General features: G+C 40.0%; 1 pseudogene; it reads right to left on the reverse strand.

The window, feature by feature from the left end:
• Positions 1-21,354: 21,354 nt before the first annotated feature.
• On the reverse strand, positions 21,355-21,472 carry LOC126093745 (5S ribosomal RNA; annotated as a pseudogene).
• Between the last annotated feature and the right edge of the window lie 1,771 nt (positions 21,473-23,243).

A 23,243-nucleotide genomic window follows, 5' to 3' on the forward strand; every position in this document is an offset into this window, starting at 1 on the left:
ACCGAAAGAGTCCGTTCTGGCTGACTTCTTAGATAGCTTCACCATACGTGTCAGCGCTAGAATTTGGGAGCCTTATATCTATATACTCGTGTTTCCCATAGCTTTCGAATGTCGTTAAAAATTCCAATAGCAAGCAATACTTGCTTCAAAAACTTGGTTTGTACAAGAGTTAATTCTCCCCGACAATGAAATTACATGCCCTCTGGCCTACCACCATTTGCTAAGAACCTCCTTTCGATATCACGAAATAAATGAGCACTAAGTTTTAGGTGATTCTCCTTGTGTAAAGGGTAAGTGACCTAAAACTTGAACCGAAGTGCTATTGATGTGCTTGTTTTGAAACATCCCCTTACAAAAATTATACATGACTGTGCTTAAACTGACACACAATGCTTTTAGCGCAACGCAGTCTGACTTTCAAAAATCCCTACAAAAGAATGGCCCTGACTAACATTAGCCTATACGTTTCACAAATCACTTACCTCACAAACATCTTCATTACTCGAACTACTGCAATACAGCGAGCGCCACTACTGCCAGCTAAATAAAAGATTCAAACTACTGAAGGTGCTAACAACTGATAGGCATAGTCAGCAAATGAAAGATTTTGATAGCGAACAAACAATGTATTTATCTTAACAGTGTTCAAAAGTCATAATATATATCAGTTCATGATATCCAGTCTTACAAATTTACTGTCTCTGTCCAGATCATCCGCTTTCAAAACTCCACCATCTCACTCCCCACATCCACCACTGCTGGCGGCTCACCTACAACTGCGCAACGCTACGCGCTGTTAACATCCAGCTGCCCAACACTACAATAGCCAACAACAATGCAAACCAGCCACAGACTGCACACAGCACAGCCAGTGATTTTTATACAGAGCGCTACGTCGCGTTACCAATAAAACAACCTAAACAGCCTACTTACATACCCCCCATGCTCCCCACAAAAAATTTTACAAATTGTTTTGGGCAGTGGCCAATAATGATTTGATAAAATTTTTCATAATTACAATAACAAAGATATCAAATGCACACACTTATTAATTCAATGTTGGTCACAACCTAAAATTTTGTCATAGTCCATAAAGACAGTCCTGATCATTCATCATAGTAAAATTGCAGTGTTTTCTTTTTCTCAAAGTCTGAGCAGTAAAAGAGAATGCACACGGAAGTAGTGGATTTCCATGCAGTCTTCAAGAAGTAGTGTTGTCCTTCCAATGCAAAGACAGTGCTGACTCTTGACATGCATACAGGTAATGGGTCACAACAGAGCAAACCCACAGCAGAGTCAGTCGAAGTTTTGAAGAATATTGGTAGGTAGGTCATCACAGAGCAAACCCACTGTAGTCCTGGTAGAGATTACGGTATTGGTGGGCCACCAGAGGTGCAGACCCACTGCACTCCTTGTAGAAATAATGGTATTGGTGAGTCATCAAAGGTGTAGACCCACTGTAGTCCTTGTAGAGATGGCTAGCAGCCATCCGTTGCAACTGTGCAGCTGAACAATCACCATAGAAGAGTCTTGTGGACAATATAGCAAGTCCATGAACCACCATTTGTGAACTCACAAAAATATATTTTTGAAATGTTCTTAGAATCAGCAATACTGTTATCCAGTCCCTTGCTGAATTATTAACACACGTGCAAACACTATGAGTCCCTACTTCTCACATATTGTCCATATACTATGTGACCAACAGAAACGTGTGCGGTGAAATGTAACTTACAAGTTACTTAATTTGATGAACTGGTGTCAATTACAATTTTATAACATAAGAATACAATAACAAAGGTACAAAATACATCATTAAAGAACATAACAATACAAATAACATTTTTAGTAATAGGGGCTTTACAAAAGAATAGAAACAAACATATATATCAGTGTTACAGGAATTACAACACAAGTAAATATATAAAATAATGAGAATAATTTTGTAAAACATTAATTTCACACATGAGCATTAAAACAGAACAGAATAAATAATGTCTAAACATCTGTACAAAGTAAATAACATATTATCAGAAAAATTCTACACCATAACTCTCACCAGATAAACACATAAAGACAGGAAGAACACAAATACCCAAGGGTACACAAACACATAATGGGACAACACAAGGAAAGGACAGGGTTTGTTTTTGCAAACAAAACTTTCTTTACTTCTCGGAGATCTCCCTTCATTCTTCATTATTTCCAAAAAGTCCTATCTATACCAGCTTTCTGTACTTTTTTTGTATAACTTCTCAATGCATTTCTTCCAATTCATCGCAAGTCATTCTCTTATATAGTCTACCCCATCTTAAGCTAACTTAAATCTACTGAGCTCAGATGCTAAACTAAGGGACGAGCAATGCAGCAGCAAAAAACAATTAACACCAACAGCAATGGCAATAAATGCTAATTGGCAAAGCTAGCAGCAGTAAATCTAAATTAGCAGAGCAAATGCAACATGACAATTAATATGAGCCAATGTGCAGCAACAAGAAAAATAAATCAGTAGCAAAGCTGGCTTAACAGAGTAATACAAAGTGAAATTCAGTAGCACTATGCCTGGCAAACAACAGCAGCAAATGGTGCAACTTATACCTAAACATGACATAGCTCAAGCAGAAAAAATATTGCACTAAAAATGGCGATGTTTAATACCTATGTCACATCTTAATACTAGAGTGATGCATCACCTTGACTTACTCTTTCAGACAAGTTACCAAATCGTAAAAAATTATATATGCAATTCCTGTGAAGGGAAATGTCTTTTAATGCTCCATCGTTTTTTTTTTTGGAAGTAGATCATAAAATTATTGTTTAATGGATCTGTAGACAGAAAATATGTACATTACTACATCTATTAAATTTTATTTTAACCAATGCTGCAGTGCACCTAGAAACTAGATATTAAACAAAATGAGCAATCTCTCAACTAGAAAGACAATTGATGTAAAATGTTTCTCATCATTTCATTAGGCATTTTAGTAAATATAAATAAATTAAGAGCTCCACAGTGTAATCATATGTTTTCAAGTTTGGGAGTGCCGTATCTGCAATGCTTTCTACAAAGAAATGTCAATAGCAAGGATAATGGCCTCCTTTTTCTCCAACTATGCCTCTGAAAGGCACACACTAATGGCTTTTTTTTTCCATGTGACTGTCGCTCAGATGGGCCTCCACAGCACATTACGTCAAAGTCTTCTATTTTCCTTACTGAAATATTTACGGCAGCTCTTTCCACCACAGTGACAGTCTCATAAATAATAAAAAAATTCAAAGGTTAGGAATTTACATTAGAAGTGTGTAGAAACAAAATCTCATATATAACAGTGTCCAAAAATTTTGTCAGCATTGTGGTAACTAACATTCACGTATGTACACACGTTTCATAACTCTTAAAGTACGATTCTTGGTTTCCAACATCCTTTTTCACAAGTCAGAGTCCCTGACCACTACTCATTATTCCTTACCTTCTTACACATATACATATTCGTCGACACTTCTCCAATATTTCATCATAATAAATACATAGTATAATCAAATTCCTCATATACGGTAGCATCATCTTATTGATCATAAACATACCTCAACAGCATAATACATATCGTCGTCGTAATAATATCATAACATCTCAGTCAATTCTCAAAATCGTTGTAGCTTCCTCCAATAACTTCAAATCCTAAAAAAAAATTCTCTGCTCATTTCAGTAGTGTCATCTACCTCAAACATACTTTAAAATCATGATCCCATACCAAATACATCATTCAAAGCTCTCATAATATCACAATGGCTCCAAAAAAATTTGAACAGTTCACAAATTACAGACAAAATACAATTTCGTAAATGTGAAGTTATCCAACTGTGTAATTACGTAAACACCTGTCACTGATGTAGTAAAAAAAAGGTTTGTTTCTCTGTTAAATAATAAGATAGCTGTGTAATTCTGTGTTAGAGGAATATGGTACCGATGTGTAAAGTTGTATAAGCAAATACCATAGTAGCTAGGGCTCCTTGTGCTTGCCAAACACATGATACACAAAGTAAGCGTGTACCCCCCTGAGGATTAATGTAATTATACCCTCAGGTGTTATAGATTACAGCAATGGCATGAAATGTATCACGGAAAACCTTTGTATCATAGTAATTCAAATATCTCTAAAAATAAATGATTTAAGTACAAAATTAATTACTCAAATATGTGTCCTGTAGCGCTAAATGTGCGTCTTGCTGTAAGATAATCTCTGTGGAAGTGTCGTAGTTATTGTCCTCCGAAAGCTAAGTTCTGCAGAAGTCAATGTACTTACCTCATGATAAACAAAAGTGACATGCTTTGCTTATAGATATCTTACTTATTACGCTTATTGCCATGATGAAGAAAGTACTATGCTGTAACGTATTGTTGTGCTACGGAAAAGGCTGTCTCCTTGTAGCTATACCACAAAAGTTACTACTAAAACATGTTTTACTTTCCAGAAGAATTCAGAAAAACTGTGCAGATATAAAGCAGATACAGCACAAAAGCAACAATGTAATTTGTGCCATACATTAATAGCGTCATGATATAATCTTGTAGCTGTCAAAGAAACCAAACACTAAGTCATCTTTAATCTCACAGAAAGTACTTCAAATAAGAATGTCTTTTCAGGTAAACCAAAATGTTGCATTAGGATCTCATTAGTAGTTTATGTTCTAAGTATGTAAGCCTTATAGTCGTTATGTAATTGTGCAACTAACAAGCAAGAATGTACAAATAACAACACTGTGTCGTCTGTTCACTATAACAAAGCATTCGTAATTTCTGTTTAAATAAGTTCTCTTGGTTCTAGACTGGATAGTTAACTTCAAAACATTGTTGGATGTTAACTGTTTCTAAGTGTGACAAAACGTATTAGTAGCGTGAAGTGAAAGATTTTATTGCAAAGACTAAGTTAAAAAGCAGATTATCTTTCAATAAACGGTTTTACATGTGAAATGGTGTGTAAACCTTTCCTCTTCCTAGTACACAGAGTTTCAACTTCAACGGAATTATCATTTGGTATACGTGGTAAGAAATGCTAAAATTTTTCTCAAGGTTAGCGTCTATGCTATTTTTCTTTGAGCCAGCCGGCGCACGTGGCTGCCTGCAGTGCGAGTCGTTGTCTGTCTCTTTGTCGGCGTGCGTCGTTATTGGGATTTGGACATCTAACTTCTACAAATTCACCTTGTCGAGAGGGACCAGCCCTGTTTGAATGCCGCCAGTTCTGATGCAATTCAGGTCTGTCGTTATGATCATATCGTCTGTCGTCATGTCGGTAGATGCCATAGTTTCTTTCTTGTCGGTCACATGGTGGAGAATTTCTCCCTGAATCGTAACTGTGTGCTGGGCCGTTGCATCTAAAGTTATTCGGTCTCACGTGATAATAATTGTTTTGGTTCCCATATTGTCTGTTTCTACGGTTGTCTCTGTCACTTTCATTACTATGGATATGCGATCTTTCTCTGTAACTATCAATACTCTCAAAATATTTCACAAGACTGGAAAATTCAGATTGTTCGAAATGTTTCATCATTATGATGCTAAGTATTACTCGGTCTTGTGTAGCTTGAGACCAATATGCTAAGGGGAAGGCATGATAAAATTCTCTGTCACTGTGGCAATCGTGAAACACTGATCGCATTCTTACAGCTGGTTCATTCTCTAAGTAGCCACACATAAATTCTAACCTGTGCTCTAATGACCAGTTGGGAGGAAAACAATGAGAGAATTGATGGAGCCACGCTTGTGGATGAATATCGTTACCAGAATTCTTAAATGTTTTGAATTTACGTGTAGTAATGAACAGCTTATAGTCAAAATCACCGTATCGGCGTGTCGCATATCGGTTATTGTTACATCGTGTCGGCGGTTCCATCTCAAAATTCTGTGCACCTTGCCAATTTCTTTCATAATTTCCGAAATGCCCTGTGTTATTATTTTGTGGCTTTTCTGTATTTCTAAGTCCCTCTTCCCGTGTTGGAGCGCGAGTGTCCTCTGAAATATGTAATTCTTGTATTACTTCTGCCAACTGATCTTGTACTTCCTGGATTTCTCTTTTGTGTTGCGTATTAATTTGATTCTGATTTTGTTTGAATTTTTTAATTTGTTCATACGCTTCTGCGTCAGTGAAGGCTACAGGTCTTGTGTCATTCAGATCATCATCCACCTTTGTAGATAAGTTATTGAACTGATCCGAAAGTTCGGCTACTTTCTCCGATAGTGAACTTATTTCCTCTGTGTGTTTTTCTGAACCAAGTTTCAGAGTGTCCATTTGTGTGGAAATCGTATCTAATCTGTCCTTTAAGTTTTCCTGAGTTTTTGCAAGTTGTGTAACCGAATCGGTAGATGCAACTGAGTCAATTTTAGCTTGCAAGGTCTCATGATTTTCATGAACAATAGTTTGCAGTTCTTTTATGGCTGCTTCGTGATTCTGTAATGTATTTTCATACCGCAAAAATTACGGACTTTTTGACATTTCGATTCGATTTTACGTAACTCAGTAGTTAAATCTTCACGTGTTTGTTCAAGCGTAGTGTCTAACTTTTGAAGATTTTGTTCCATTACGTCTAACTGTTGCTGTTTTTGTCTCTGGTGTTGTTCCATTGTGTCTAACGTTTGCTGTGTTTGTCTCTGATTTTGTGTCATTTGTGGCATTAATTGTAGTAATAATTGTCCTGTCATTTCGGATTCCTGAGGCGAATTGTTGCCGACCAATCGATCGATAATGCTTCCCTGTTCACTAATTGTTTCACTGTCTACTACACCATTATTTGCAGCCAGCTCCATTTCCCTATACACAATTGCCAAATTACTAGTTTCAACATTAGTTAATTCTTTACACAGTGGCGCTAACACAATGCTTTCGTCTTCACTGTCATTTCTCAGTTTACTTTGGAGCCTAGTATTACGTTTTTCACACGCCATTATTGTCACAATATTGCACACGACAATACAGAAAAGCACAATTTGAACAGCAAACTAAGTAAACACATTAACATAGCACTGAAGATAATATCTAGTTAATTGCAAGCGCAGCTGCGAAATACTTGGTGCAAATCTACATGCATGCCACAATTGTTTTACTGTACAACAATGAAAAACTACAACTACGAAGGAAATTCTCTCTATAATTACGCGCTAGCAATAAACAATAGTTACACTAATTACACAAATTACAAGAAAAAAGATCAGAAGATTCCAGTGAGGTATCCTCGGCTAAGGGTCGACATATGAAACGTCCGCTTCGAAAAATTATACATGACTGTGCTTAAACTGACACACAATGTTTTTAGCACAACGCAATCTGACTTTCTATAATCCCCACTAAAGAATGGCCCTGACTAAATTAACCTATACGTTTCACAAATCACTTACCTCACAAAAATCTTCGTTACTCGAAGTACTACAATACAGCGAGCGCCACTACTGCCAGCTAAATAAAAGGTTCAAACTACTAAATGCACTAACAACTGATAGGCATAGTCAGCAAATGAAAGATTTTGATAGCGAACATGCAATGTATTTATCTTAATAGTGTTCAAAAGTCATAATATATATCAGTTCATGATATCCAGTCTTACAAATTTACTGTCTCTGTCCAGATCATCCGCTATTAAAACTCCGCCATATCACTCCCCACATCCACCACTGCTGGCGGCTCACCTACAACTGCGCAACACTACGCGCTGTTAACATCCAGCTGCCCAACACTACAATAGCCAACAGCAATGCAAACCAGCCACAGACTGCACACAGCACAGCCTGTGATTTTCATACAGAGCGCTACGTGGCGTTACATATAAAAAAACCTAAACAGACTACGTAGAATTTCATAGAAGGGATTGGTAGTCAGTGGCTTGTATTGTTAGCCAATGAACAGACTGTAGTAATAGTAGTATTACCTTTGTGCAAACAGATACTTTTTTAACTAAACCTACTAAAAGCAGGGTAAATTAGAATGCCGTGGTGTTTGCTGCTGGATTCTAGAGCTAGTCGCGTGCGCGGTATCGTATTTTGAAAAGTTTCCACATCGACACTTGTTTGTGCCCAAACCTGAGTAGCAGGTAGTTACGATGTTATTGTGTTTGCTTACAGTGTACTTGTGTGTTCCTTGAATGAACTGAGCCGTCCGGAGTGGCCGAGAGGTTCTAGGCGCTACAGTCTGAAACCGCGCGACCGCTACGGTCGCAGGTTCTAATCCTGCCTCGGGCATGGATGTGTGTGATGTCCTTAGGTTAGTTAGGTTTAAGTAGTTCTAAGTTCTAGGGGACTGATGACCTCAGCAGTTAAGTCCCATAGTGCTCCGAGCCATTTGAACCATTTTTTTTTTTTAATGAGCTGCCTCTTGTTATCAGTTAGGGCGTGACAGTCCAAGCAGCAGGTTGTGAGGGGGCGATGGGATTTACCAATGCAAAGAACCCTGACATGTTCATGGAGTGTGGGGAGTGTAGGAAAGACAGAGTTCGTTCTTGTATGGTGTATGCAGGAAGTTATCCCAATACACATCAACCATGTCGGCAGTTATTTATCAACCTTTTGAACCAATTATATGAAAGTGGCAGTATAACAGAAGGTAACAAGTGACGGCAGAAGAGATGGAAATTAATGTTCTTACTGCTGTTGCAGTTGATCGGCACGTTTCGTCCTGGACAGTCACACGGGGGAAGTGCCACGAGTGAGGCAAGTGTCCTACGTACTCTCCATCGACACAGTTTCCATCACAATCACATCTCTCTCTATTAAGAGAATCGTGTTGAACTACTGTACATGGGCATTAAGACAGGATACTCCAAATGTATCATGTATCTTGTTCAGTGAGGAACCCACGTTTACCAGTCATGCCCAGGCAATTCACTGAAACATACACTATTGGTGTATTGACAATCCCCCTTGGCTTCGTCAGATGGAGCGTCAGCATCAGTGTAGTGTAAGCGTGTTGTATGGGGTTGTGAACCATCAGCTCATAGGCTCGTTTTTTCATAGATGTAACACTGAACACGCACAGGTATCATAGCCTCCTAACACACCATCTTCGACGGATGATAGAAGATATCCTGTGCAGACTAGGAGGAACCTGCGGTACCAACATGATGGCTGTCCAGCTTATAGTGCTCGATGCACTACAGCATGTCTTCACAAATCGAGGTCCTGTAACTTTCCAGACATGTTCCGCAGATTTGACGCCTGTAGACTCTTTTCACTGGGGAAAACTGAAAGACACTGTCTACAAGACATATCAACTCCACCCAGTGATATACAACGACGTTGCTACTGAAGACCTGCTCGGACCTCTCCGCTAAAATAGTACGATGTGTGCAGCTGTCGTTCGATACGACACTGGAAGCTTGTCGGTGGTTATTTTTAATACAATCTGCGATGGCCAATTGCCTCGTTACTCGTCAGAAAAGACATAAGTAGTATATGCGGTTGTGTTGTCGTTTAGTGTGTGCTGTCACAGGTGCCGTGGAAGTGACGGAGTGGGAACTTTTCTAAGTACGATATCTCTAGAATCCTGCAACAAACACCTTTAGTTTGCTAATGTCAACAGGTATTGTTCTAATGAAAAAAGTGTATTTTTGCACAAAAATGTACTTTCGAAGTATTATTACAGTCAGTTTATTGATTACCAACCCATTCTGCGAAAACCGCACACCAATAACACTTTCCATTTCCGTAATATTTGCGGCGCAAGTTTCAGTTGATTCATCTTGTATTTGTGCGTAAGCCTTATGTAGTATACTGTAGTTTAGGACCATGCAGTATAAATTTGAACGTCGTATGGGATTGTCTGATGGGATGTACCTATTGGAAATGGTGTCCCTCCTCGGTGCTCATTGGCCCCTTTCCTTGGCCATATACGAGAGTTTTGTCGCATGTGTATTAGTAGAGAGTAGGTGAGTGTAAATGATACTTGTATAATGTGGTGCTATGTTTGCGTCGTCTGATATGGTAGCCGGAGCTAGACGAATGGGACATTCTATTTCGTAAATCGTTAGGGAATACAATATTCGGAGTTCCACAGTTTCTGAGCCAGACCATCACTGGTCAACCATGACAAAATCAGCAAGAGTGGGAGTATATTAAACTTACCTATAAATTTATTACAGATCAGGGCTCGCAATAATTGCTGCAACTGGCCCGCGAGATTGCTACACTGGCCGAAACATCTGAGTTTGTAACAGTAATATCAGAGGACACTTGCTTCTTGGGATCTATGGGAGAACACTTCCTGGCGGATCATCAGAGTGTAGACGCCTGCTACCGAGGTACTGCGATGTCGCCATATTAGATCTGATTACAGAGGGTAAGCTGGACTCAGAATTTTCAGCTGTTACTGCTACCATCTTCCTCACTCATACCTTTAAGTGTAGTAAGAATGGGCGAGTAATGCAATCACCGAATCGAGTGGGACATGAGTCTAGTTAACATACCCCAGAGTTTAATTGCACTGTTTTAACGTCTGCAGCTAGCTAGTTGCTTACACCATGCACTTTGGCGATTCTGCTGGTGGTCTTATTTATTTTTCCAGGTTCTTTCTTTAAACGATTATTCATTTTCACAGTCATGGGTCATAAAAGTGATATAATTTCACTTTATGCCTTCATGTGTGCATTCAACTGTGCCAAGACTATATTTCATGATTACAGTCCTTTTCCCCACGTACTAAACGTTTGGACGCTTAATGCACTGTGTTTCATTTTTCTGATGTTTTGTGGTAATAAACGAAATTGTTATAGTGACTGCCAGGTTCTTTTGTAGTTAAATGAGCCATGTCATTAATGTGTCTATGTGCACTGTGATATCTGTACTTCTACGCTTAATTTGGGCCACTCCTAGTAGTTTTCTTTCGATAAGGAGTTCCCGCTACGCAACACTGTTTTCGTATATCAGACTTAAAGCATCTTAGGGATATGGAGAACAGATCGAGCGACACCTCACATATGAATAAAGCGGCTCCCGTCCAGAATTACTTTCCGTGGAATAAATGATGACTAACTGAAACCCTCAGCTGCCGACAGGTGTTGTTGATATACCTCGATGTGGACAGTTGAAAATGTGTGCCCCGACCGGGACTCGAACCCGGGATCTCCTGCTTACATAGCAGACGCTCTATCCATGTGAGCCACCGAGGATACAGATTAATAGCGCGACAGCAGGGACTTATCCCTTGCACGCGTCCCGTGAGACTCACATTCCCAACTGTCCACAATTCTACATATGTATTGTACCTTATGGACATTTGCCCATTCACTCATTACTCGCGCACGCTTTGGCGATTCCCGTAAGAGTTTGGGCACCCTGTGCGCATTCGCACAGACGAAGGTCAATGGCTGGGTAGCCTTTAACTATATATATATATATATATATATATATATATATATATATATATATATATATATATATGAAGACAGTAACTGTCCTCGAAAGAACAGATACTGTAGATGACCGTGCAGCTTTTCCCTGGAATAAATGATGACTAACTGAAACCCTCAGCTGCCGACAGGTGTTGTATACCTCGACGTGGACAGTTGAAAATGTGTGCCCCCAGCGGCACTCGAACCCGGGATTTCCTGCTTACATGGCAGCTGAGGGTTTCAGTTAGTCATCATTTACTCCAGGGAAAAGCTGCACGGTCATCTACAGTTGGTTGTTTCGGGGAAGGAGACCAGACAGCGAGGTCTTCGGTCTCATCGGATAAGGGAAGGACGGGGAAGGAAGTCGGCCGTGCCCTTTGAAAGGAACCATCCCGGCATTGGTCATCTACAGTATCTGTTCTTTCGAGAACAGTTACTGTCTTCATATATATACTTCCCGTGGTCCCGCAATCTTCTGATTTAAATAGTCGAAATTTTAGGTCAGTAAATCTTACTGTTTGAGTCTCTGGTATCCTCGCCCTGCACGTTTGAAGATCCGAGGGATGCTATAGACATCGATTAGCGCTGCAAATGCGGGCGCTGCGGTCACCGATGTAAGCGTCGCCGTAGGCCACGCCCTTCTCATAGGCCTGTAAGGGCTCTCGGCCGCCCTTTGAAGTTAGCAGCGCGGGCGCTCCGTCCGTTAGCATTGATTTCTCTACGTTACCGCATGCATCTCACTTCCTGTCGTTGTCTCTGTTCCGAATTCGCTACGTCTTAGTATTCGCTCTTTGTCTGCCCTCCGGACGTGTCACTCTGCCGTGTCGTCATCGCTGTCAGCCCTCTCCAGTGCTGTCCACCTGTTGTTCTCCGGCGACTCCCTGTCGACGCGCGTCGCTCGGTCGTCCAGCCACTGCTGGCTGCGCAGTCGTCCCGGACTTGTCCGGTTCCAGTCACTACAGAATCATTAGCTTCTTGATCGCATTTTAACCGGAAAAGTCAAGATGAACATCTTAAAGAGAAAAGAAGTTGAAGAATTTAAACTACTGTTCAGTTACCTCCACTGCACTAATTTTTGCTTCCCTAACAGGATAGATTCGTGAGTAAAAGTCCATCACTGTCCAGAGTTTCGACGTTGCAGTGTTAGGGGAAGTATTTCTATGTGTTTGTATTTTAGGTAGGATTTTATTGTGTCTCAGTTAGGAATTTGCTGATCAGGTGGAAGTTTTTGAGTCTTGCGTAAGTATTTGGTTATGCCAAAATTAACCTATGCTGATTCAAGTATTTTAGAACAAAACAGCAGAATTGATAAGAAAGAAACGAGTCCATCTCTAACTGTAAACCACGAACTTAATATGGAAGTCGAACAAGGCAGTTCAGACGGTACTGGGGTTAGGGAACGTCATGAACGTAATTTAGAAAGGGCAGCAGCGATGAATGAAATAACTTGCAGAATAACAGCGGACAGTCCGAAGCTGAAATGTTGTGTGAAGAGTATGTGACATGAAGAACAATATTCCGTAGCTACTAATCGCTAGGACCACACAACAGTGTTACCCATTGTGCGCCGAAGTGTTCTTCACCGCTCCCTTTTCATCTCCAATCACTATTAATTCAAATGGCTTTATAAGTGTCATTATGAGAAGAATGGTTAACGTTAAAAAAAGATAAAGATGCGTCGTGAACAGCAGCAGAGAAGAGAAGAAGCGTTTCTCAAAAGGACCGAAGAGCAACATAAAAGAGCGGAAGAATTTTTCAACAAAATCAGACGAAAATTTCATAAGCTAAACGAGGAGACTGACACATGTTTCATAAAGATTGAAGAGCAATCCAGAAACATACTGATCACTTCTAGATATTAGGGCAGTACTTAACTGGCTATATACAAAGGTGTGACGAAAGGATGGTCATATTAGAGAAGAATACCGAAGAATAAATTAAGAAATCCTAAGACTAGACTAAACAGGTAAGTGAGCAATAAATCTATACTTGCAGAAATAAATTAGACACGCCTACTCTATAAGTGTATGGTGCAGCCGACAATTTATTCAAAACGCTGACGTCATCAAAGAGTAGAAAGACGACCTATCGCAAGTCAACAAACATGTACATGTGTTGCCGTTACTTAATGACGCGGGTTAGGATAGAACTGCTTGGTAAACTTAAAACATTAGGAGTAAATAAGGGTATTGTTCCAGTTTAAGAAAATACAAGCGGACATCACCTGTTGCAGTCGTGAAGCGCTGATATAATTGTTGAAGGAGATACAATGCAATAGCGTGTCAGCAAATAGTGTGAGTGTCCGAGAGACGTTAATGATTCAACAAAAAGAAGACGAGGAATTATGCGAAATAGGCAGTCTGCCGTAAACACGTTGATCCTGTACCGCCACCTGTGAATGTCCAGCCAGCTGTGCCGCCGACAACGACAAGGACGAATAGGCACTCTTTCTCGACAATGTGACTGTCTGACGTTATAAACATTTTGTTTCGATAGGCACCGTTTCTGGAAAATATAAACGTCTATTTAGCTGTGTCGATACATAATGGTCTGCCGGTTAAAATATGGTTTTCCTTTGCACGTATGTGCGAGAAGGGTCAGCCATCACAAGTCGAGCGATCGCGGCAAAGTGAAGGGCTTACGAGAAGTTTTAGCTGGCGTTTCAGCACGATTTTTGGGCGCAAGGAAAGTAGGAGAGTGTCAGACTAGGTATTTTACTAATGGAGCATTATGCAGCATCGTAGCACAACGTAATATTTTAAAGTAATGGTCAGTTGTTCTTGGACCCACCGTTTGAGCGCAAAGAGTTAATACGAAACTGCCAAGCAAAATTACCTAACGAAATTAGAATGATTTTACTTTGGCCAGATGTGGTGCAACCCATGAAGGAACATTTTTGCACTTGACTGACGAACACATTTACGATCCTAAAGTTGACGACTGAGTATCTGTGCACTTCGTACAAACTCACTACTAATCGTCACAACATGGTGAGCAACGCATTTACTCTAGAAAAATGGTAACAGGTGGAATAGGAATAATCTTCGTGGACCATGAGCGCAGCCACGTCAGGCAGATGACATGCAAAACAGGACATGATAATCACAGATGATAGGGTACAGAAATTGTACAAATATGCTGCGCAGATCCACAAAGGGATCCGCTGAAAATGACAAAGAGGGAAATATGAGGCGGGATCAGCCAACGCGCAAGGCTCCCACCTCGCCGTTAGACGAAATACAATCCCAGGAGCCTTAACTGAAGGTTAAGAGTCACAGTCCAGTTGCAGTTGAAATATTTCTAGGAATTAAGTAGTTACGAGGCATCTGACGTGACAGGATTGCACATTTGTGTGGAATATAAACGTTTACGTTGCAATCAATAACTAGATGCCATGGAAACTGTAGAATGCAATGAGAAGACGCGAGATAGCTGGAGACAATGAAATTGTACTGAAGACGATAAAGAGATCACAAAAGAGCAAATTTTTAACCCATAAATTCTTTAGAGTATATTATGGAGCGCACTGAGTGGGGAAAATTATACATAATGACACTGTTGACGTTGAGACCACCAGAAGTAACAAATCGAAAGGTTGTTGATACATTTCGTATCTGAAAAGAATCATTAAATAGGTACAGTCAGAGAACAAACGACTGGTTCACAGCCATGGACGAGTGTACCAGGAAAAATAAAAGTGAATGATAAGGAGGAATTTTGTTATCAATTGTATGTGGACGACTTCCTGGTAAGGTTTAAACTGTTGAGGTAGTGTTGGAAGATGACAATGATGAAACCATTGGATGAGCGTTGGATGCATTTGCCCTAAGAGGATGATTTGCTTGTTATATTTTCGATATTTGATGTGAGTAGTGTGAGGCGCTGAGCGGCTGGGAAAAGGATATATTACTAAGACGCCATATTACATAAAGGAACGTGAGCTTGGTTAACAGAAGATGCAGTATTTGTATGTACTTTTCGGACGTATGTGACTCTCATCCGCGTAAAGTCCATCATTGTGATGTTAAAAAAGTGTTGGAGAAGACAAATGTCGCTCATGGATGTAAGGACTTGATGAAGAACAATCTAACTTAGTGGTAATACGTCACAGTTTCAGGTACAGTAAAGTAAATATTTTACAACTGTAATGAATGGCATGATAGACTGTTTTGTGTTTTCTCGTGTTGTCAACCATATGTTACGTTCACTTGAGATATGGAGTGACCAATTATTTTCAAGATTCGTGCATGACAAGAAGAAGGAAAAATTTCTGAGAGAGAGGAAAACCTGTCGTTATAATTAGGGAATGTGCCATGGCATACTACAAGCTCAGTAATGAGCTGAAGGTCCCTTAATAAGTCACTTGCGATCTGTATTAATTGTGTGCCCTTTGACTAAATTTTCATTTGTCTTCCAAAGACCTCTAAAATTAAGGAACTGTCAATATTTAATTCATACACCATTTAGCATCTGAAAAGGCATGTTACTTTAATTACTAAATTTGTTGTTCGAGTATGAAGAAGCCCAGGAGCCTGAGCATAATATTTTCACTTTAGAACCGAGGCACAGTTTTAAACTAATGAGCCTATGTCATGTATATTCCTACAACAGTAGAAAGCCAAAGAAACAGAGTATATACACTTGTTCATTATTTTAGGCCAGAGAGAAATAATTCTTTATGCCGTGGGTGTTCAAAGGAGCTGTACTGAACAAGAATATGGAATGTGATGGTTACTATGTGAATTTTGTTTCTCTGTGTCTAGTATTCCCATTCAACACTGTTTGAGGATATTATAAGCATCAGTAGCAGCAATAAGACCCGCCCGAGGTCGTGAGGTGGACCACTGACAAGAGAGGCAGCTGTCTGAGGAAAGTGACGCGACCTTGATTGATTGACGAGCTGAGGAAGTATACTCCAATGAGCAATTGCTGCCGAGGCATTCCACCATCTCCACCCCATCTGGGACCTGTCGTCGAAAGCTGCATTCCGCATGGGACGTGCTTATTGCATCTCCGGGGCAGTGGAGCAGCTCTGTCCGATGTTCGTAACTCTAGACCATATCACACCACTCAACATGGGACACCACCAGGAGCGTTTACAGCAAACCAACTGACTAAAGACAGCCACGACGTCAGCCGAGAACCTGAGTATAGGTGACACTGCAGATGTTATCATATGCACTTTTTTAACATTAATTATCAAGCAGTCTTCAAGTCAACCTGAGTCATTAGCGAACCTGTGTGGGAGGACTGTCTCCGAACTCGTTACCGCATGGTCATGGTAAAGATATATGCATTACTCATCTGTCAACTGAAATGAACTCTTGCATGTTTATCCACTTAAACCTTGAGTCATGCGATTCAGATACATTAATTTCACAGTTTCAGATGTTGTCATTATTCTTTGTTGCTTATGTCTGGGATTTAACATAATTATAACACTCACCACAACATCAAGGTATCTGTGAATCAAGAATACGAACCCTTACTACTGCTCACTAACTATTTGAAAACTGATCAGACATTAGAAAAAGATGTATTGTGAACTTCATTATGATAGACAATACATGTAAAACGAGAAGGAACCAACAGTTCTCACAAGCACGCCGTGTATATGAACTTCATGCTACCCAGTCCATTAATTAGAATTTAGGTGTGCCATCAATTACTAACTTGTACTTAAGACTCATGTTGAGCGTCAGTGGTAAGAACTACATAAACTATAAACACTAACTCTTTCATTTGCATGTTACCTCGTGTGTTGAACTATTAGTAAAAACAATTTGTGTGACTAACAGTGTATTTTCCTCAGAATAGTGAATGTTGTGTTGATTTCGTGCTTTAGTTTTATGTTTAAGGGACATATAAGAAGATTGGTCCGTAGACCCAACCAGCAGTCACCAATAATTTTGAAGCACACCATCAGTGGTCTGCAAATTGTTTGCAATAGCAATTTGAAATTTATTTTCGTGCTTACGTAGTAATTATGGCACACAATCATCGGTGACGTAATTTTTGAATAATTGCAATTTTATGATATTTATTGTGAAGATATGTTGTTATTATGTTGCTCATATTTTTGATACTGACTGTGCCTGATGAATTATGAAACTTATTCACCAATATGTACCTCAGTTTTTTTATACAGTGAGACAAGCATTTTGTATACAAGAATTTATCTACTGCTTTAGTACACAGGATACAGTATTTGCATTTAACATTTTGTGTCCAGTCACTATGTAAGTAGGCTGTTTAGGTTTTTATGTTGGTAACACCACATAGCGCTCTGTATGAAAATCACTGACTGTGCTGTGTGCAGTCTGTGGCTGGTTTGCATTGTTGGAATATTCTAGTGTTGGGCAGTTGGATGTGAACAGCGCGTAGCGTTGCGCAGTTGGAAGTGAGCCGCCAGAAGTGGTGGATGTGGGGAGTGAGATGGCGGAGTTTTGAGAGTGGATGATCTGGACGTCTGTCCATCAGAGAGAGTAAATTTGTAAGATTGGATGTCATGAAGTGATATATATATATATATATATATATATATATATATATATAATTTTGAAGCACACCATCAGTGGTCTGCAAATTGTTTGCAATAGCAATTTGAAATTTATTTTCGTGCTTACGTAGTAATTATGGCACACAATCATCGGTGACGTAATTTTTGAATAATTGCAATTTTATGATATTTATTGTGAAGATATGTTGTATCCTGTGTACTAAAGCAGTAGATAAATTCTTGTATACAAAATGCTTGTCTCACTGTATAAAAAAACTGAGGTACATATTGGTGAATAAGTTTCATAATTCATCAGGCACAGTCAGTATATATATATATATATATATATATTTTATGACTTAAACACTATTAAGGTAAATACATTGTTTGTTCTCTATCAAAATCTTTCATTTGCTAACTATGCCTATCAGTAGTTAGTGCCTTCAGTAGTTAGAATCTTTTATTTAGCTGGCAGTATTGGCACTCTCTGTATTGCAGTAGTTCGAGTAAGGAAGATTTTTGTGAGGTAAGTGATTCATGAAAGGTATAGGTTATTGTTAGTCAGGGCCATTCTTTTGTAGGGGTTATTGAAAGTCAGATTGCGTTGCGCTAAAAATATTGGGTGTCCGTTTAGTGTTGATCAGATTAAGTAAAGAGAGAAATGTCTGTGTACGTTCAGTTCTGCTCAGCTGTTTGAAAATCAAATAAAGTGAGAGATTTATCAGCACAATAATTCATTAATTTTTCTAACGGGATGTATCATAATGATTACTTGTCTTTAGAATGTCAATTTTCTTTCTTCCACATTATCGTATTGTTCTTTATATTTTATGATGTTTTGGTTATCATGCACTTGCGTTTCTGTAACTTTGAAGTATCTTATTATTCTTGTTTTTGAATGTGATAAACCATTTAATGGAATATGGTCATCATAAAATGAATGATTTGGTATTTTAATCTAGTAAGTATTGGTGTGGTAACTAATAGTAAATTGATTTCAAGTATGAGCAGACTTGAAACACAAGCCATCCATGTGTGGGTGTGGGGTGAGAGATTATCAAGGCCATGCCTTCAATCTTGAGCATTGAAAAATGATTAATATGTATGTGTAACATTGCACTAGCTGGTCTTTCTCCTTTTTATTATATGTTCTCCAAACAAACATACCCTTGCATCAGAATATATGAGTGAGTGTCAGGAAGCTTGCAAATAGGTGTGCTTGTGTATTTTCCTCTTGTCACCTGGGCACCAGGTTGACCTTTTCCAACCGTGCATGAAACTCATTACTCGATGAGCATGTGAAACAAAAAACAAGAATAACCTTATCTCAACAAAAGTGCCTTTCATGAACTTATGCTACAGATAAATTTTGTAAGCAAGATAATCAGGAGGTGATGTCACACCATAGTTTGTCATGAAACAAATTTTATATTGGAATATGCATATCCAGGTAGTCAGTATAGTCGATTCTTTAACACTGAATCATAGCTACAGTCAGTATTCAGTAAGCCAATGGAGATTTTCTTAGGTGGCTCGTGCAACATGGAAGCCTATTTAAGCAGAGGCTCATAAAAGTATTTGGAGCTGAAAGCAGCCTTCCTAAGCTCATAGTTGTCAGAGAATGAACTACATCCCATCTCAGCACAGTAGCCCACTTGGGGGCAGTCTGTGTGTGATACAAATTGTTTAGTCCAAGGCACTGGAAGACATCAAGAAAAATAAATTCTAAGCGAGATGTAGTCTGCAGAATGAGAGTGTGTGAGACTAGCTCTTTTCTCTGTAGCCATGCCACAAAGGAATGTTCGTTTGAATCGTTGTAATAGATACTCTGACTGGCCCACAATAGTTTGTAACGTTCAGTAAAAAAGAAAACTTTACGATTACGTTGATGGATGTCTGAACTGTGGAATGGATACAAAACTCGAATTATTCTGTAGGGTGTTGTAACTGCAAGTGGTGTCCTTACTCTGTGTTATTGATAGCAAAAACTTTATAGCAATACCTACGAAGAAACACAGTCATTGCAAAATACATTCAGCCACTTAGGCACTGAATCGTCTGGCGTTGTTAAAAAATGACGACTTCGGTCCCTGTGCACGTAACAAACAAATTAAATTGTCTTACCTCTAAAGTAGTAAAGATGGAAGGCGATATATTCTGACCTCTCATGAAAAAAATCTAAATATGCTAGCTACTGGCTCAGCGATGTGCAATTCTGGCTGGCTTTGAAATGCACATTAAATTGTTTTGGCTGATAAACGAAAACATTTATGAAAAATCTAACTTCTTTGAAATACATATGACCTGGATAGGGAGGCGGTACTGATAGTGGTGAATTACTAACACTGAGGTTTTTTAGCAAAATTATATTGCAAGTTAAGTTTGTCCTTTCTGACAGATGAAGTTACATTACTCTCAATTGATTCACAGTCAATGAGATTTAAACAGCAAGTATTATCTAACCTCACTAATCCAACATAAATGCAAATCATCAAATTGCATATAGCTCTGTTAAGAATTCTTAGAAGCATTACAAAAGTGAAATATCTAACTAGCCTTTTTATTAAATCAATTTACGTACATTCTGGGGTTACTCAAATATTACAAATTATCAGCCAAATCATCTACACTAACTCGATGGTAAAACGAAAATCATAATTATTTAACACCTTTTCCTTGCTTGCATGAAGACTTCTGCTTCCATATTCAATAATATTGACATATCTACATTAATCTAACACTTAGTGGCTTCACAGATTACACCACAAAAACTGCCTACTCCATCGTCTTTCGATCACCAACACCTACCTACAACTCAGCGCCAAGTGCTCTCTTACTCTAACACTACAAACTCCGATCAGAAGCAGTATCTTTGGCTCTACGGTCATGCACAGTCAGCGATCGCCATTATAAAAGCTTATCAGAGACATATATCGTTTACAATGTAGTAGTTTCATTTTAATTTACATTAATATTGTTCTCATGTCCGGGTGCCACATACAAGTGTGCCCCAGTAGACTATTTAAATCTATTTATGTAGAAGATGCTGTTTCCCACAATCGTCTGCATGTAAGCCTTTCTAATGTCCAGAGTTAGAAAATAGTCATGGAGTGGGAGATGTCTTCAGCATTCCTCCCTGAGTCAGAATCCATGAGAAAAGGAGTTTCTTGAACTTACACTTCCGTAACAGATGTTAGTATGCTCTGTTAGAGGCTTCCAAATCACTCACTACTTATTGTTGCAACAGTGCATATGGTGTACATGTAATGACTAAACTAAACTAAACTCTGTCCGAACAGGTCTTGGAAGGCCCAACGGCACCGACCATCCACCATGTCATCCTCAACCCACGGGCATCACTGGATGCGCATATGGACAGGCATTTGGGCAGCACACCGCTCTCCCAGCCATATGTCAGTTTACTAGACCGGAGCTCAGTCAAGTAGCTCCTCATTTTGCCTCACTAGGACTGAGCGGATCCCGCTTGCCAACAGTGCTCGGCAGACCGTATGGTCACCCATCCAAGTGCTAGCCCAGCCCGACAGCGCTTAACTTCGGTGATCTGACGGGTACTGGTGTTACCACTGCGGCAAGGCCATTGGCACATGTAATGACTACATTTACTAATCAAAAGCACAAGCAGTTCTGAGGAACCAGGTATGAACCAATACTGCAACACCCATATTATTTTATGTCATAGCCTCCATGGAGGCCAATGCTTGCATTGGCTCTGGCATCCAGTCGATAATACAGACGGTGGATACTGTCTTGTGATATGCTATGCGATGCCTGCTGGACCTGCTTATGTAGTTCTGTAAGAGTTGTTGGTTGACAAGATGTATGAACCACTTCTTGTCTCGTCGTATAGCACATGTGCTCGATTTGTGACAAGTCTGGAAATCGTCCTGACCAGAGAGCTGCTTCCATAATAAGTGGAGTTTTACAGGCAGTGTGTGCGTCAACATTATCCTGTTGGAACAACAAATCACCTTCCTGTTGCAAGAATGGCAAAACAATGGGCCTAACAGGCTTCTCTACGTATCAGGCAATGGTTAGCATCCGTTCCGGTAACACCAAAGGTGTATGACGGTTGTAGCTTATAGCACTGCAGACCATAAGGTCTGTGGTGGGGTCAGTGTGTCTTGAAGGAATTTACTCTATGAGACAGCGTTCACCAGGTCTACATTGTACGTGCAAACGACCATCGCTTCCTTGCAGGCAGAATCTGCTTTCATCTCCAAAGAAAACCTCACGCCATTCCAACTTCCAAGTGATCCTCTGACGGTACCAGACAAGCCATGCACGTCAATGCTGTGGCTTAACTGGAAGATTGGCTAGAGGTAACGTGCCCATAGTCTCACTGCTAATAACCGGTTCTCAACAGTTGACGCGTCTGGAATCACAAGTTCTCTTATCTGTGCCGTGATAGCTGTAGCGTCTCCCATTGCTGCTCCTACAGTACGACGATCGCGGTGGCTATGAGTGCTGCATGGACCTCGTCTACAGGTGTGAGAATGTTTGTTTGATCACTGATGCCAGTATCGTCACACAACTGATGGAGCACTTTCAGGTTGTGTGGTAGTTCTCCGGAAGGACCGTTCCCCCACTCGGAAGTCACAATTTGACCCCTTTCATTCAATCTGTAGGGTGCATGAGTTCGTCTCTGTGGCATGGTTACCGGCTTTCTTCACACATGTACCTTCATTGAGCCTTCAGGCTGTGATTATTCCTACTGAAGGGTAGACACAGATGGCACTCTGGTAGCTATGCCATTACGGTTGTCGGCCGCAATGATCTCGCGGTTCTAGACGCGCAGTCCGGAACCGTGCGACTGCTACGGTCGCAGGTTCGAATCCTGTCTCGGGCATGGATGTGTGTGATGTCCTTAGGTTAGTTAGGTTTAAGTAGTTCTACGTTCTAGCGGACTGATGACCACAGCTGTCAAGTCCTATAGTGCTCAGAGCCATTTGAACCATTTTGAGCCATTACGGTTATCTGGTGGCATAGGCCGTCATCAGATCAAAATCGATGTTGTCTTTCCAGGTGTACTACTTTTTCTGACAGTGTAATTATAAATTTATTGCTTGTCAAATCTCGTAAGGTCTCTGCAATTGATCAGCGACATTCGTACACTGGTAGAAACAGCCAAGTTTCGGAGAGTAATGTGGGGACACTTGCTGTTGGGAAATCGATGGGACGACACTTGGTACCGAGGCATTGAAGAACAGACTCTTGCTGCCGAGGCGTCACGAAGGGGCATGCCTCCATGGAATGAGATGACAAAAAGTCATGGGATACCGATATGCACATACACAGATAGTGATGGGGTCACGTAGACCAGGTATGAAAGGACAGTGCGTTGTCAGAGCTGACA

This window comes from Schistocerca cancellata, chromosome 7 (genome assembly GCF_023864275.1).
Source record: "Schistocerca cancellata isolate TAMUIC-IGC-003103 chromosome 7, iqSchCanc2.1, whole genome shotgun sequence".
Lineage (NCBI taxonomy): Eukaryota > Metazoa > Arthropoda > Insecta > Orthoptera > Acrididae > Schistocerca > Schistocerca cancellata.